Here is a 15578-nt window from a genome sequence, read left to right on the forward strand (position 1 = left end):
GCTTTTAGAAATTTGGGCATGTTTAAGGTATTTTTTTTTTAATTTATTTTTACTTTGCTATCTTCTATTATTTGGAGAAATATCTTTCATGCGTTGCTTGCTGACAATTGAGCTTTAACAGACAAGATTTTCACAATCAATGACTGGTTTGAGATCTTTCTGTTTCTGAGTTGTTAACCTGTGATATTTTTGTCTTCACAAGGTAGCTACTCAGCATTTCATAAGATCATCTGCACTTTATATTGTTGCAGTTTAATCAGCCTCAAGTGTAGGTACTGAAAATCACCAATTGCTTTTGAAAACTTGGGCCAGATGATCGACACATTTTTACAAGAAAAATAGCAAGTGAAAAGACTTCATGATTGTTCTTTATGGCAAAGAATGGACAATCTGAATAAATTGCAGAAGGGTTAATCATTGTAATGAAATAGATCTCATTGTGTTGTTGCAAGTTAAAAATATGCCTCTTGCCGCTGGGCTTGCATTAATATTGTTTGAGAGGAGTAGCATCAATGTACTGTAATAGACTTTTATTAATAGGCTAGCACAGTCATCAGTCTCTGGGTTGGTGTGGTGGCTGAATACAGTGAACACAAGCGTCTTGACAAGCCAGTAACAAAATCTATCTATCATTTTCACCATGAAGATGCTGTGATAATTATGTTTACAGTGGAAATAAAATATGGATAAATAAAGTGTTGAAACCCATGGAAATTTTAGGGTCCACAGTGAATACCCTATGAAATATAAAAGAGCATCACCATAAATTCACCTAGCTGCATAGATTGAAATTATTCTCTCGACCCATTTTGCTATTTTTAGAATAAATTTCATGTATTTTTATTCAGCATTGTTCAATGATAAAATCACTTCAAGGCTAAAGAGCTAAAGACCTAGGTTGCGTTCCTTGCTTGCTCTAGATGTGTAAGGATGTTTGGTGCCCTTCCTGTTGATAGTGCTGATGACCTCAGAACAGCAGTGCAGTGGCATATTATAATTCTGGTGTTAACAGTACCAGTCACTTTTTCATTCCAGTATCAGCCATATAAAGAATGGGGCATGTTCTGCTCCCTTTTATGCTTCTCTGTGTGGGCGGTTGACTCCATTTATTTCAGTAGAATTACTCTAAGTTTATAGTAAAAGGAAAAACAAACTTCCTGGTCTAGTGGCTTGTGGTGTCAATGAGTCAAAGTCTCCTAGTCTGAGAAATGATTTGTTATGTGATTGCTGGGAAGAAAAAGGCCCTGACTTTTTCTGCCCTATAGCCATGCCTCTGGCAGGACAAAGAAGCCTTATGTAGTTGGGAATATATTACGTTTACATCGTTTCACTTTCTTTACAATGGCGGGTTAATCTACACTTTAGCGTAAGGAAGAATGTGACCCATTCTGGGTCACCATTCAACCCCACACTAAACAGCATCTGATTTTTTTTAAAAATATTATTTTTAACTGCCTAAAAAAGGTGCTAGTTTGACTGTCTGTAATACTGATGTCTTGGTGCTCATCCATGGCACAGCCCTGCTCAGGCAGCAGCAGAGAAAGCGGCTTCTGCCAATGTGCCTCCACCCTGGCCTGTAGAGGAGGAGAGGTAACTCGGCTTCCCATGCTTCATTTAATTCTTGGCTCTGTCTGCTGAGAATGGCAACAGAGTTGCCAGTTGTGGCATGCACATTTATTGCTGGGATGTGAGCCAGAACCACCAATCCGTTTTGCATAGACACTGAACAGCAATGGTAAATACTTCTTGTTCATTACTAACCCAAGCCGGATTTGAACTGAAGGTTTGGAGGTGAAAGACTGTCTCCCATTCCTTAATCCCCTTAACATTTCAGTCTGTCTTATAAAACTTTTTAAAAACAGATCTAAACCTTGTGTATAAAATGAAATCCAGGAGAGAAAAGAAAATCCAAGGTGAAGCTTGAGTCTGTTTTCTTCTTCAGCAAGCTTCTTTGCTAGTAGTGACCCTGGAAAATTGTTCTCTGATTATTCTCTTGAGAGATTACTCTAATTTTTTGCTGCTGTAGATGGCCATATGATCAATTGTCATCAGTCAGTGCTTGCTGATGGGTCATTACTTACTAGTGCGTACTTGGGGAAAAAAACACATGCGACTTCCATTAGGAGGCAGAGTGCACCTACATCAAATATGAAGTGTACAGTAAGTTCTCATTAATAATGTTTCAAGACTGTCCTAAAGTTCTTAGTACAGAAGCTGCCTTCACAGTGGAAGAATTGAAACTAAGACAGATTTGCAGCTTACAGTCAGGAAAATGATTTTCCCCATAAGTAAAAAGTGAATTTTTACGTGAGTATTTCAATAACAGAAATTGTATTCAGAAAGGTAGAGATCATTCTCTTCTGTTCTTTGCTTCAGCACCCCCTAACTTCAGAGAGCTTTTGCATTTTAATTAATTCATTTAATTAAATGAAGTTATAGCAAGTATAAATGTTCCCTTCATGTTCCATTTCAAAGTTAAGAGTTAATATATGACACCATGGAAAATGCTCCTTTCTTATGGGTACTGTATTGGTCAGGAAATCTGATTGTCTTCAAGAATGTAGAGAATTATTTTAGTGATTTTTTTTAAATATATTTTTAATAATCGTAGCAGCAATTCAAATCAAACAGGCCTTCAACTGAATAAACAACTGAGAATTAAACAATGTAAAGCAAGCACAGTCCTGCTATGCGAGTCCGTTAGAATGAATTCTGCAAGGACAGCCTCTTTCCTATAAAGGTCAAGATCATTTCTGTCTAAATCACATGGGTTTTCATTTGGGCTTTCAAAGTGAAATCTGGTAGACTAAGAGGAATAAAATTAGAAAGAGGTAAAATTGGAAGATGTAGGATTTTTTTGGTCCCTGTAAATGGAGGGCATTGGAATATGTAGAGGTAGGATTGGATGAAACTTTGTACAACCTAGTCACATCGCTGTGTGTTCCATTTTGGCACTGAATCTGGAGCATACTGCTGTAAATAAATATATCCATTTGTGTGTCTAAAGACTGAGATGTTTTGTGAGTAGGACTGGTTTCCATGCTTCCTCTCCACTGCCCCCTAAGTCTGATGTGTGTGGAAGACCCCTTAAGAAAAAGCCTGAGGGGAAGCAAGGAAAAAAGCAAGTTCATCCAGTCACCTAGTGCTTGTTGATATCTTCTGCATAAGCTCCCACTAGGGGCATTAGTGTTAAATCACAAGTTCTTACACAACAAGAAACTGACTGTGACTTTTCTTTTTTTATTTAATGTGACACTCCATGTAAAAATGTACAGATTACTGGAATGACTACATTTGAAATGGCTATCAGACCACTTATTTTTAGTCACCACAAAGTCAGCGTTGAAGTTCTTTAGACATAGTAGGGAGCTCATCCCTCGTTGTCTGCGTCTGTGCAGGCAGGACCAAGCTACAGTGTAGGGAGAAGCCTGCTATTCACAAGCTTTAAACTAGCTAGCTTGGTTGACGTAAGTTGTTAAGCTGTGAGAGTGAGTCCTCACCCAAAATCCTGCTGAAGGCTGTACTGCTCTCAGTATTTGAGTTGGTTCATTTAAGCTGCTCAGAGTATGTTTCCACCTCTGGATTACAGTGGAAGTTATTACAGTGAATCACAACTGCAAACAGTTTGCTTGAAGCATTTATCAGCTGAGCTTTGGCCTGTTTCCTGATCACAAATTGGCCCTGGATGGTTATGTGTAATAAACTATTTAACACTGGAATGTACTTTCTGGACAAGTTTTGGGAAAAGATCTCCTTGGGACAGACCCTGGTCTCTGCACCTTCCAGCTTAATGCACTATGCTCACTCATGTATTTTTCTTATGTTATATGGTTTTAGATGGGGAATTTTATAGAGGAAGTTGGAGCCACAATCTAGTTGTAATGCAGGGGAGAGCTCTGTACCTCCTTACCTTATGTTTATTATAAAATCGTAGGTAAAAGTCCTTTGCAAATTGCGCAGTTTGTAGTCATTTAAGGCTACATAGATGCGAGGGGGAGTTAGCAAGAATTCTCAAGATGGTCAGAGCTGATGTCCACTGAAAGTCAATAGGATTGAGGCTCTTTTTCGTCCCCTCCAGTCACTACACTGATTCTTTGGACACTGGTGTGTATCTGTAAATCTCATTCCCTGGTATTCATGAAAGCCCTACCTTTAGCTGGTGTGCTTCTACTACAAATTAACGTTGCCACCCCATTGCCTAGTTACAACTAAAGCAAAACTGAGGTGTTACCAATGTGTATCCCTCTCTGGCACCATCTAGTGACTCCAGAACTGGGCTTCCAACCACTGCTCTGTTCCCATTGGAAAACAAGATGTGTTTTCCTTTGGCAACAGCTTAAAGTTCAGTTCAGTGCAGATGTTGCTCTCATGAAATTAACTCACCTTAGAGCAATGGTTGCAAAGTCTTTTGGGAGAAAGCTTTGTAGTATGGCTCTTGTACTAACAGTTTAGATTCATAATTCAAGGTGCAAAACTGCCAAAGCACATAAAAAATAATGTGAAGATCTTGTTATAGATATTTTGTTACAGTAAGAATCAAGCATGGGTATATGTGTGTGTGTCTGTGTCTGTTTTAAGACTGTCAGAGTCTTTGAGCATCTTTTCTAGTCCTAATAAAATAGCTGAGAATGAAATGAGCATACTTAAATTATAGAATGATTCAAGGCATCATGTTGTTAATAATGTAGAGAAATGAGATATAAAAGCTTTTACTCAAGCATACCCTAAAGCAAATTTAAGTAGAGCACACAGCTATGATGCTGATTGTTTTCACAGGTGTTGGCACCATATGAATTAAATGAAGAAAAAAATGGTGAAACATTTATGACTCATTAGAATTATGTGGTTTTCTATCCTGTCCTAACAACTGAAAAAAGGTGTAATTTACATTTGCAGCCAAATGGCATGAAGTAACATTATACTTTACCGACATGAAAAGAGGAGACTTCCAGATGACTACTATTCTGAATTTCTCTGGTTCTCAAATCCTGGATTTTCAGTTTTTCATGTGGACTTTTGAGAGCTAAAATTATTGCTCCATTAAAAAAAAAAAAAAAAGGAATAGGATAACTTTGAATCTATAGAACATGTGGTTTCAAGGAGCTAAGTGTCGTTCACTACATATAACACCTTTACAATCAGAATATTTCCCCTTTTCATCAAAGAATACACTTGATAGATTCAAAGAGAGACGCTTCTGTGTTGGTTTTTTGATAAATAAGTCTGCATCCTCCTTTTCTTCTCTTCTTTTCAGAGTTTAATTTTTTTTTCTATCAGAATTGTTTTGTTGTAGATTTTAAATATTTACATGAAGGAGGTCTCCTGACAGGCTGATCTATAGCAGGAAAGCAACAAATAAACAAATCCATGTCTACAGTATTTTAGATTCTGGTTTCCTGAGCTGCTAAGTGTTTATTTTCCTATTGTAAAAACCTGCATTGAAATACATTCAAAATGGAGTTCACATGGCAGCTTTCATGCAACATCTAATGTTTTAACAAAGTCATAATACAAGCCTCAGCTTCCCATACACTGCATAGTTGGCTAAGAAAGAAAGCGGCTGATTTATCAGAGCCTCTGTGCTGTAGATGAGTCTTCAGAAAAAGAACATGTCGTACTTTGCAACTGAGACTTTTTTGCAAACACCTAATAAACCAGAAAAAGAAAGTTTTACTGGGCTTCATGAGCACATTTTTCTCCTCTCACCAGAGCACCAAACTCAGTTGGTAATCCTACATTCATTTATTTCATCCTCCCCTGAAATTTCTCATAGCAAAAACTCAGTCAATTCTGGCTGGCTAATTTGCATCTCATGGCCTGCAGTATCTCTTTAGGAGGTGAACTATTAAAAATACATTAGCCTGGTGTAGATGGTAATGGGCCAAATGCTGCTGGTTTTGAAGGCAATCTGGGAAGCCTCATGCTCTCTCTGACTTGATAGCTGTGTAAGTAAGTTGTTTGTTTTCGCTGTCCTTGGACTTTAAAAGTTCTAGCAGCAGATGTAGGTGAGGTGATTGTTCTTCTGAAAATCTGGGTTGAGAAAATGCACTTCTCTTCCTTTCCAAGCTTGCACTAATCTTTAACGTTACCCTTATTTCTGTTCTGCCAGAACTGTGTCCTATTAGCATCCAAAAATGTTACACATAACTTTGGCTTGCTTACAGAAGATGATCCAACCACTAACATTTGCCTTCTGTAGCTGAACGCTGAAAGAAAAAATAATCCGCATTTGAAATGTGAGACTTTGCTGCTGTCAGTTTCTGGAACTGATTATTAGGGCTGTGATTTTTATCTACTCACTTGTACAGTAATTAAAAGCAATTCCCTCATCAGTTATCATCCTGCAAAGCCAGCTTTTAAGCAGTGCTTGATGTACGGTTTATTAACCTAAGCCCACGTTGAAGGAAAGGTGACATAGTTTAAAAAGTAAGAATGAACACATCTGCTCAGAAACAAAGAGCTGAATGCAAAATAGATACTTACTGTTAAACTAGCAAAATGGCTGTGTGATTTTAATTGGCAGAGTAGGAGTAATCACCTGGCTTGGGCTGGGTATACATCTTCATCCTGTCCACTCCCATATATCTTTTTTACATGGATTATTTTCTGCGGATGTATCCTGTCATGATGGAATAGTTGGTTAAAGACTTGAGCAGGAAATCAGGGATTTAATTACTGTGGCTTGCTGAAGAGGAAGAGCTATTCAGCTGCCTGACAACCAGTGCCACACCTTCTAGCAGGTATTGATGAGCACAAATGCCTATCAGTGTCAGCTCTGAAATCAGGATATTTAATGTTACCTGAATACTGGGCCTCTAGCCACCAGTGTTGTAGCTGAAGACATCTTGATTGTGGGAAAGAGGTGTCAAATAATAGGCAATTAAAGGTTATGATACTTAACTATGACGACTCTTCTGGATGGGTGCTAGAGACAAAACATTAGGCTGAATGGAGACAAACTTTGAGCTATGGATCTGTTATATTGGTCATTCCTTGACTACTGAGAGCAGTGTGGAAATGCCCCAGTCAAAGCATGTGTAGGATGTTCCGTACTTTTTAATGTAATGCATATACCTGGCACAGTCCTGTAAGGAAATACTACTGTAAATGTTATCTTGTGAGAATGCTCAAAGTTTAGGAAATACAGGCCTTTAAAGAAGAAGATTGAAAGTGGAGCACAAGTCTCTGAAGTACTACGTGCTTGCAGAGCATCTGAAGCACTGATGTGGGGGTGCTTGAGAAAGGGGGATAGAAACAACTCTGGTGCAAAGATGCAGAGGGAGGCAAAAAATTACTGTCTTTGCTCTTTCAGATGGAGCTTCTCAAAGCAGTCCAAAAGAACAGCAGGGTGTGTGAAAGGCTGTAAAGTGATTTGCAACCAATAGCCCGCAAGAGAGCAAGGAGTAAGTGCCACAGGAGCTTGTGCCCACCCCCAGCCCCACTAGGAAGTGAATGAAGAACTGCATGGATCTTGTTTTAAATGGAACTGAACGGTAATCCCAGGAGATTTGAGTGCTGAGATCATGCAATGGATACATATTTCACACCTGGGGATAGAGACTTGCCTGAGATATGCCAGGAAATGTATCTACAGGCCAGGCATGAATACCCAGTTGAAAGCATACATGGAACAGTGAAAGCTGTGTAAAGAATATAGTGATTGACAAGAAACGCCTCATGAAATCCCAGCCCAGCCCTGGAAAAGGTCAGAACAGACTTGTTTCTAATGAAAGAAACTTTATGGCCGCAGTAGATTACTAGCCTAGTTTCTGGAAGATGCGCAGACAAGAACAGTGATCAGAAAATGGAAGACACAGGTTTCGAAATATGACATACCTCACTCACTGGGACCAAGTGAGAGGGTCCTGATACCTCTCATTTAGGATTTTGAATACTTCAGTGCATTTAAAAACTTCTGCACAATAAGATTTATGTCCCTTTAAATATAAAACAGAATAGGAAGATGGCATCTGTCTTAAAGGCAGCCAAACAAAAGGTGGCAATGTTAGAGAGATAAGAAGGGGGGTTGTCCTGTTTGGTTTGAACCTCATAAATGCTAAATACTTCCATGGTTTAGATAGTGACATGTACTCAGAGTCTAAGAAAGTATGTCTTCTGAAGCCTGGAGCAAAAATGATTTTTTTTCTTCACAGCTATTGGGAAACCAAACACAAAGAACCTAAAACCCAGAAGCTACTGTATGCAGGCAGGTGTGTATGAACTTAACCCTGAAGTTACTATGAAAGATAACAGCACCAAAAGAAGTCATTGGGTGCAGGACGTGAGAGGAGTAAAACAAGCAGGAATAGTGAAACCTGAGACTCTGTGCTGTGACTGGAATCAAAGATAGCAGCAAGTGATCACAGTCTGTTAGACTAACGTGCCCAACACAAAAAGGATGTGAAGTCTGTGATCAGCACAGAAGATCAATACAACTGATCCTCTCAAGGGCCCTCAATAATGACCAAAATCAGGGACATTAAGCAGTGTGGAAAGAACTTGGTTGCTTCATCATTGGCATCCAGTGTTGTTTTAGCTATTACAGCATAGCCTGTTTGGCATCCATTTGCCACCCTGGTGGAGTGTCAATCTGCTTTAGGTCCTGCGTCATACCTGCTATTCCCGTACAGATGTCTTGGATACCTTAAGACCTCTCGTATGGCACTGGGCATTGAGCACAAGCAGAGGAATCCCGTCGCTTGCCTTATGAAGCATCATGCTCTTGAAGGGCCACAACAGCATGGTAATGGCTACAGACCAGTGTGGCAGCAGTGAGTAAGCTGAAAAAATCTTTAAATGGGTAAGTCTGTGCAATAATTATCTTCAGCCTTGGCTTTTCAAGGCCAGCTGTGGGCCCAGTCCTGCAGCTTCTTACTTTGGCCAAGAGTGAATCGCCTGTGGGGAGTTGTACTTCCCTGAGCAGATGGAAGCTGTCAGGTTCACAGTCAGAAGTGATGGAAAGGGATAATGTGTAACAGCTCCCTCTGGACAGGAGAGATCGGAGGAGACAGGTGGGTCTCTCCAGCCAAAGAGAGGATATCAGAAATAAAGATGCTTTAGAAAGGTGCTTTAACAGGCAATGAGGTGTCTATGTTAAATACCCACAGGAGAAAGCAATTAAAAGAACTGTAGTTGATTTAAAAAAAAAAAAAAAGACCCGAAGAAAATAGTCTGAGAACGAGCTTTATCAACAAGGTGCCCTTGAAGTTTATCAGACCACCTAGAGGTGCAGTATCCTAGACAAGCAACAAGTTCTGAGAAATACCCTTCATCTAATCTTTTTATTATTATTTTTTTTCCCTACCCTAGAAAGACTGAAGTGTTTTGGTTTGGTTGGAAAATTGAACTAGCTTGCCAGAGGGAAAGCAAAGGAAACCAGAACATTTTCCCAAAGAGAAGGTAAGGCCCAGCCACACCTTGTAACATCAAATCTTTAATCATGTACCTGCCTGCATAGCAGCAGCAATATTCAGTGTTTCTGTAACATCATTCATGCAAGCATTTCAAAGCACTTCATAAGCACTAATTAATCAAACCTCACAAACACTCAGCAAGCAGCAACTTTGCCCACCAATGAAGCGTAATCACTTCTAAAATGGAATATGATGGCAGTTTGATATCGCATAACGTGACGCAACAGGTCAAGGCAAGTAGAGCAGGAGCAATTGAGGGCACTTGGGAAGTACCCATCCTTAAACAGTTTTGCAGATATAGTGCTTCTTTTACGTTGGATATGCTTTGTTGGAGGTATTAGCTAAAAATATTTCATGTGAAAAAGCAGTTTTTGCATTTCACCCAAAAGAACAATTTGAAATATGTTTTTAAATTCCTAGTAGAGTTCTTTATGCTAAAGGCAAATATCTCCACTTTGTATGGACAATCCATCAGAATACTCTGCTGTCATTGTTGTTTCCGTCTCATTAGCCAGTGGTACCTTCAGTCCTAGACATGAAATAAAATAATTCTGTGTGGCTCTTGATGCCCAGGCTCTGCCAACAGAGGTTTCTTGGAGGAAGGAGACTGCAAGCTCTAGCTTCAGTTCTGCTAAATTTTCAGGGACCACCTGGCACCATTTCTTTTAGTACTTTACCCCTGGATGTCTCTTAAAGCCCTGATCCCCAGCCACAAACCCTGCTCCAGTGCAGAAGCCATAGGATCTAAATCAGGGCCTTCTCTTGGCTAAGTTAAAGCTGTCAAGCATTCCAGTTGACTCTGATGGGAGAAAGATTGGGCCAGCCTAGTTTCTTTATATTTCTGCCAATCCAGTCTTGAGGGGTGGACTAATTCAGATGTGTGTATGTTGCTAATATTTTGATTGCATGTCTTCCTGATTAAACATATGCTGAGGAACGTTGGACTTTTCCTGTCTATAGGCTAAACATCCCTGTAGTTTAGGTCTCCTGTCCCATCACTTCTCATCTTCTTTAGAAGCAAAAGGGACATGGATTTTATTTTTTTTGACATCGCACAATAAAATTATATTCTCCTTGTGTAAAACAATGTGCAAACCATTAAGTAGAATAATGAAATGCTGGAAGTTAAAACAATAAGCGTGGATGATTTAAACCTTGCTACATTTTAAAGGAGCAATATGTTTGCAAGAATGAATTGGTCTTTGGGGCTGAATAAATAGTACAGATATCCAGCCCACTTTGGAAAGAACAAGTAATACCTAGGAACATAATTTAAACCAGTGTTGTAATTAGCTGGTCATTTCACATTACTAGAGTTTTGGTCTTGTTGTTTGGCTTTACAAATGACCCATATAGTCATCTTTTAATTATATATGATACTTTAAAAAAAAAAACACCACTAAACACTAAAACCCAAAACACACACACACACACAAACTATGTTTGAATGAGAATCTTTCCTTTGGCAGAATAGTTAACAGTAAATTATTTAGATGGATTATGTGGTACATTCTCCATTAATAAGTCTTTGCAAACTTATTTAAAAGCCCAAGGTCTAGGGGCTCCTTTAACCATACTTTCAGGATATCATAATTCTCTCTGACTTCACTTCCTGAATACTGAAGCAACACTGTATTTTAAGTCAAAACTCATCGCACCATATATCTAACTGATAAATAATGGGTATTACTGTGAATGGAAAAAGATGGCTTTGTTCCTGGTCATGGTAGAAACTGTAGAAGTAGAAATTCTTTAACAGAAATTCAGTCAAATTCTTGCAGGACTTCTTTCAGAAGCTAGGAGGACTAGAGTTTTCCTTGGGGTTTTTCTTCTGCCAGTAGCATAGGGTGTGAAAATATTCCTGGCTTTTGCACTGAGTCATCCACATACCAAGCCAATATTGAGTTGGAAATCAGAGCTGTCTTAAGGCTGCTCCTGGTTACCATCACCTTCTTAAAGTCTCCAAGAAATGATTTCAGTTCCCTAGGATCAGAGAGAGACAGATGTTCCTTACCAGTTTCCTTATAAGTTCACCTGTAGTGGATTAGTAAATAATACATTGTTAGAGGAAGGCATCGTAAAGCTATCATAAGGGTTTTTTTTTTGTTTCTTTTCTGTTTGTTTGTTTTTTTTCAAATCTAGCATTTTCCTGACAGAGCAGGTACTTGGTTAAATTGACTTTTTTTCTTGTTTCATTCTAGCTTATTGCTGAAAAGAAGCTACAGCAGGAGGTTAGCATCTGGCCCCAAATTTGAGTTGTATGCAATGGAGTGACTATTCTTTAGTTTTAATATTAATATCAATGTTAACAGCAGCATGTCTTCAAATGCAACACCTCAGTGAGGTCACTTCTAGGGACAGTCTGGATTGTGAATCCTGATATTGTATTGTGAAATTTTGGCTAACGTTGCTGTTGTGTGAGAGGCATTCTGAATGCAGATTTTGGCCCTCTAACAAGCCCATTTCCACCAACCTAAAAATTAAGAAAATACTTTTTCGTATGTGGACTTCTTTTTTTGTCTTCTGGCTTTACAACTTCAATTTACACTAATTATAGATTTGCTGTAATAACAAAAATAAATAATTAAAAAAACAACCAAACAAAAAAACCCACTGTCATCTATATTCATACTCGTACACTAGAAATTAGAAGTTGAGGGTGAGAACTGAAAAATTCAGTCTTGGATGTTGAGAAAGAGTCAGACCTGCTGTCTCCCCTTGAAGTCACCTAGGTGAGGCTTTTTGACATAATGGAAGCATCAATGAGCTGCTCTTGATTAAATGTTTGACAGGTTGACACTATCCCCCTGAACAGGAAGACTGGGGTTGAAAGAAAATTTTAATACAAACAGAATTTCATTAATACCACAGTTTGCTGTAATGGGGGTCTTTTCTTTTCCCCCACCATTATTTTTGCTTAGATGGTGTCATTACCTTTTAAAGGGGAAAGACACTATGGTTAAGCTTTGTCTCAGAAACAATGTCATACTAATGGAATGGGAGCTTTCAAGTAAAATCTGAAACAAGCATGGAACAGTTCTGATTCTCCAGGCACAAACAAAACCAGTTTTAATAGGGTGGTTCCTTTAAATGCAGGCTCTATTTATTGAGCCAACATTTATTTTGTAGAGAGAGTGCAGAAATTCATTAAACAATATAAAATAATCCATATAAATAGAGTATCAGAATGGTCTTACATCTCCCCAGATCCAAAAATATAGCCTCACTTCACTTTATTTACCTTCTGAGAGCTTTTTTTCAAATGTGGTAACTGTTAGACTCTATCTGCTCTGTTCAGTGTTAGGGCTGTCATGATGAAAGTGCATAAACAATATAAATAATAGTTGTTGGCACATAAAAGGAACTCCGAGTGGATTGTTCTTTTGGAATCTAACTGTCAGGGCTTTTGTTTGACTCTGTTTTTTTTTATTATTATTATTTTTCATGTTTAATCCAAAAATTCTTAGAATCTTAAGTTGATTATTTGAAAACCCATCATTCTTTTAATATTTACATTAGAATTTAATATTTATAGCTTGATGCCAGGTAATTCTTATACAATTTAGTAAATATTTATTAAATCAGACTTGTTTTTTTAAGACTTACAGTTTTGTAACTACTCCCTAGCACTAATACCCTTTGAAGCAGAACGTCAGCCTGCGCAACTCAGTTTCTATATTGTCTTTCCATTCCTTGTCTGTGTTGATCCTTCTTGACTTCTTTTCACTGCTGAATAGTTAAATAGCTTAATCTCTTTCTGATCCTTGATATTATCAGGTTATATAACCTCCCACTCCATTCCCACTCATCATCTCTGAAATGTAATATTTGCACGTGGAATTTTGACTTCTCATTTGCAATTTGGAGCGGTCTTTAAAACATTGTTTGAACCCACAACAACTTTCCTCGTGATGCATTTTTAATTTCTCATTTGCAAGCAAGTAAACTGACTTACTGAGAGCTTACAGTCAACATTTTCCTGATACCATTTAATTGCAAGTGTTCAGCTTTTGTATGCACAGCTTGAGACATTTACCACCTTATTTGCAGACTCGTACAAACTCTTTTTTGAAGATGAGAAGTGTGGAAGTACTGACTCACAGTGAAAAGCAGACCATATGCATCTTCTCAGGTTGGAAACCTAAAACTGATCCATCTAAATCAATGAACATGATAGAACGTTATAAACAGCTTACCCAGTCACCAACAGAGTCAGTAATAGAACTTGGGCATCTGCTTCACATTTTCTTGTTCTCCTGCTATGCCATTCCCCCCTCCTTAAATTTGTCCATCAGTGACAAATTAAGTACAAGTGGACACTTGAGGGATATGGGCAAAAGGATGTTGAAAACAAAGCAATTCAGAAGGTTTTATCCTTTCTATCCAAGTCAATAGCAGGTGTTCTACATCCTGTTACAGCCCTGATAGTGAGCTACATTGCATCATTTCAGCACACTTGCTTTCAGACTGGATGACTAAATGTCGGTTCAGATAGCAGACATCCAGTCCAAATGATCCACAGTTGGATGGCAGCAGGTGAACAGAGGAATGTCCAGTGCAGGAACCTACCCTAGCACTCCACACATAGAAGGCTGCAGATATTCCAGGTCTTGGTAACGGAAAGAAGCAAATATAAACTAGGAAATATTTTCCTGTGATTTTATAGTTCTTTCATGATTGATTATGAGCCTGTACATGATGGAGAAGAGAGCTTTTCGGAATAAATATGAACAGTTCTGATTATACATCTTCCCACTTATTGACACAAATGGGCAATAGACAACGTGCTATAAGCAAAAAAATGTTTCACTACATTAGGAACCATTTCTTTGCTAAAACAGCCATGAAATCAGCCTCTTGACATATTCCCTAGCAAGTTAATCTGATTGTGATTGGCTCTGAGTGAAATGGAAATGAGAAAATTCCAATAAGCATGTGAACATACAAACTGATTTTCAACCCATTTTAAACACAGGTTGGCTGAAGACATTACTTGTATAGACGAGTAAGTGAAAGGATGAAGTGCATCTGAATGTAAAAGCCAAAATCAATTTGATTTTAAATGATTTTCAACTGATTTTAAAAAGCAATGGTGTGGAACTTATGTGTAAGGTTAAAAGGCTTCAATTTTATTCCCTTCAAACTAAAACAAGCTTATTTTTTCTCTTGTATTCAATTTATTATTTTTTTTATTCCACTACTGTTTTCAGGGGCCTGTATGTCACTTTACCAGTTTTAGTCAGAATTATTGGACCAACAATGCAAAATATTTCTCTACACAGAACTGAACAGCAGATGGGACTCCATGAATATTATATTATTCATGGCTATTGAATTAGAGGTGCCCTAAAAACAAAATATCTAGTCTGCTGTGGTAGTGCCTCAGTTATAACCTTTATTCTAGCTGCAGGTTTCTTTTGGATAAATTCATTGAGAAACCCAACAGACTGATCAAAGTCCCTCATGAAAACAGCAAGAGCTTTTCCTGTTGAGTTCACTAGGCTGCTGGTCAGGCTGTGTTTACTATTCACTGAGCAAAATGGTTTTGTGATACAAGATCCATAATAAGTCTGGATAAATTTGGATTCTTTTTTTTCTTTATTTTGCCAGTCTTGGGCAAAAATTGTTCTCTCTTAGCTTTTGTTTCCTAAACTACTAAGTGATAGTAATATTTTTTCCTTTTTTTTTTTTTTCATATTTTGTTACCTGTCAATTTAGATTTTAATATTATTGGTGAGGGGATTGATTTTTACTGCATGTGGATCCAGCAGCAACTCCTGCTATCCATTTTGAAAAGCGAGTTATAGCTTCCTGTGGGACTTGGAATATGGTGGTGCTGGAATTCCAGAAGTATTTTGATCAATCCATGTTGAGGAATGAGAGAAGTTACGGTTCCTCAGATTGGATGGACAGTGACTAACCAGTGAATTCAAACTGTTCTAAGCATTTGCTGCTTATGCTTTGGAAAATGCTTCTTGATACAGGTATGAAAACAACCCACAGTTGTGGTCAAACACAGGCTTAAATTCTGTAGAGAGTTAATTCTATGACAGAGCTGTGCAGGATTTAAATGAGTTTAAATTAGAGCAGCATAGAGCTTGCTGAAATCTTTGCACAAATATCTGTGATTAAGAATGGCGACAAATGTGTTTGTGCTATTTATTG

At 38.2% G+C, this 15578-nt stretch overlaps 1 long non-coding RNA gene across 1 annotated transcript; it reads left to right on the plus strand.

The window, feature by feature from the left end:
* The first annotated feature begins 8811 nt into the window (after positions 1–8811).
* On the plus strand, positions 8812–15115 carry LOC308197321. Its single transcript, XR_013952814.1, has 3 exons — positions 8812–9011; positions 9310–9399; positions 11615–15115. It is a non-coding gene; the product is annotated as an uncharacterized lncRNA (long non-coding RNA).
* Positions 15116–15578: the final 463 nt, after the last annotated feature.

Source organism: Anser brachyrhynchus, assembly GCF_964034855.1.
Source record: "Anser brachyrhynchus genome assembly, chromosome: 6".
NCBI classification, from domain to species: domain Eukaryota; kingdom Metazoa; phylum Chordata; class Aves; order Anseriformes; family Anatidae; genus Anser; species Anser brachyrhynchus.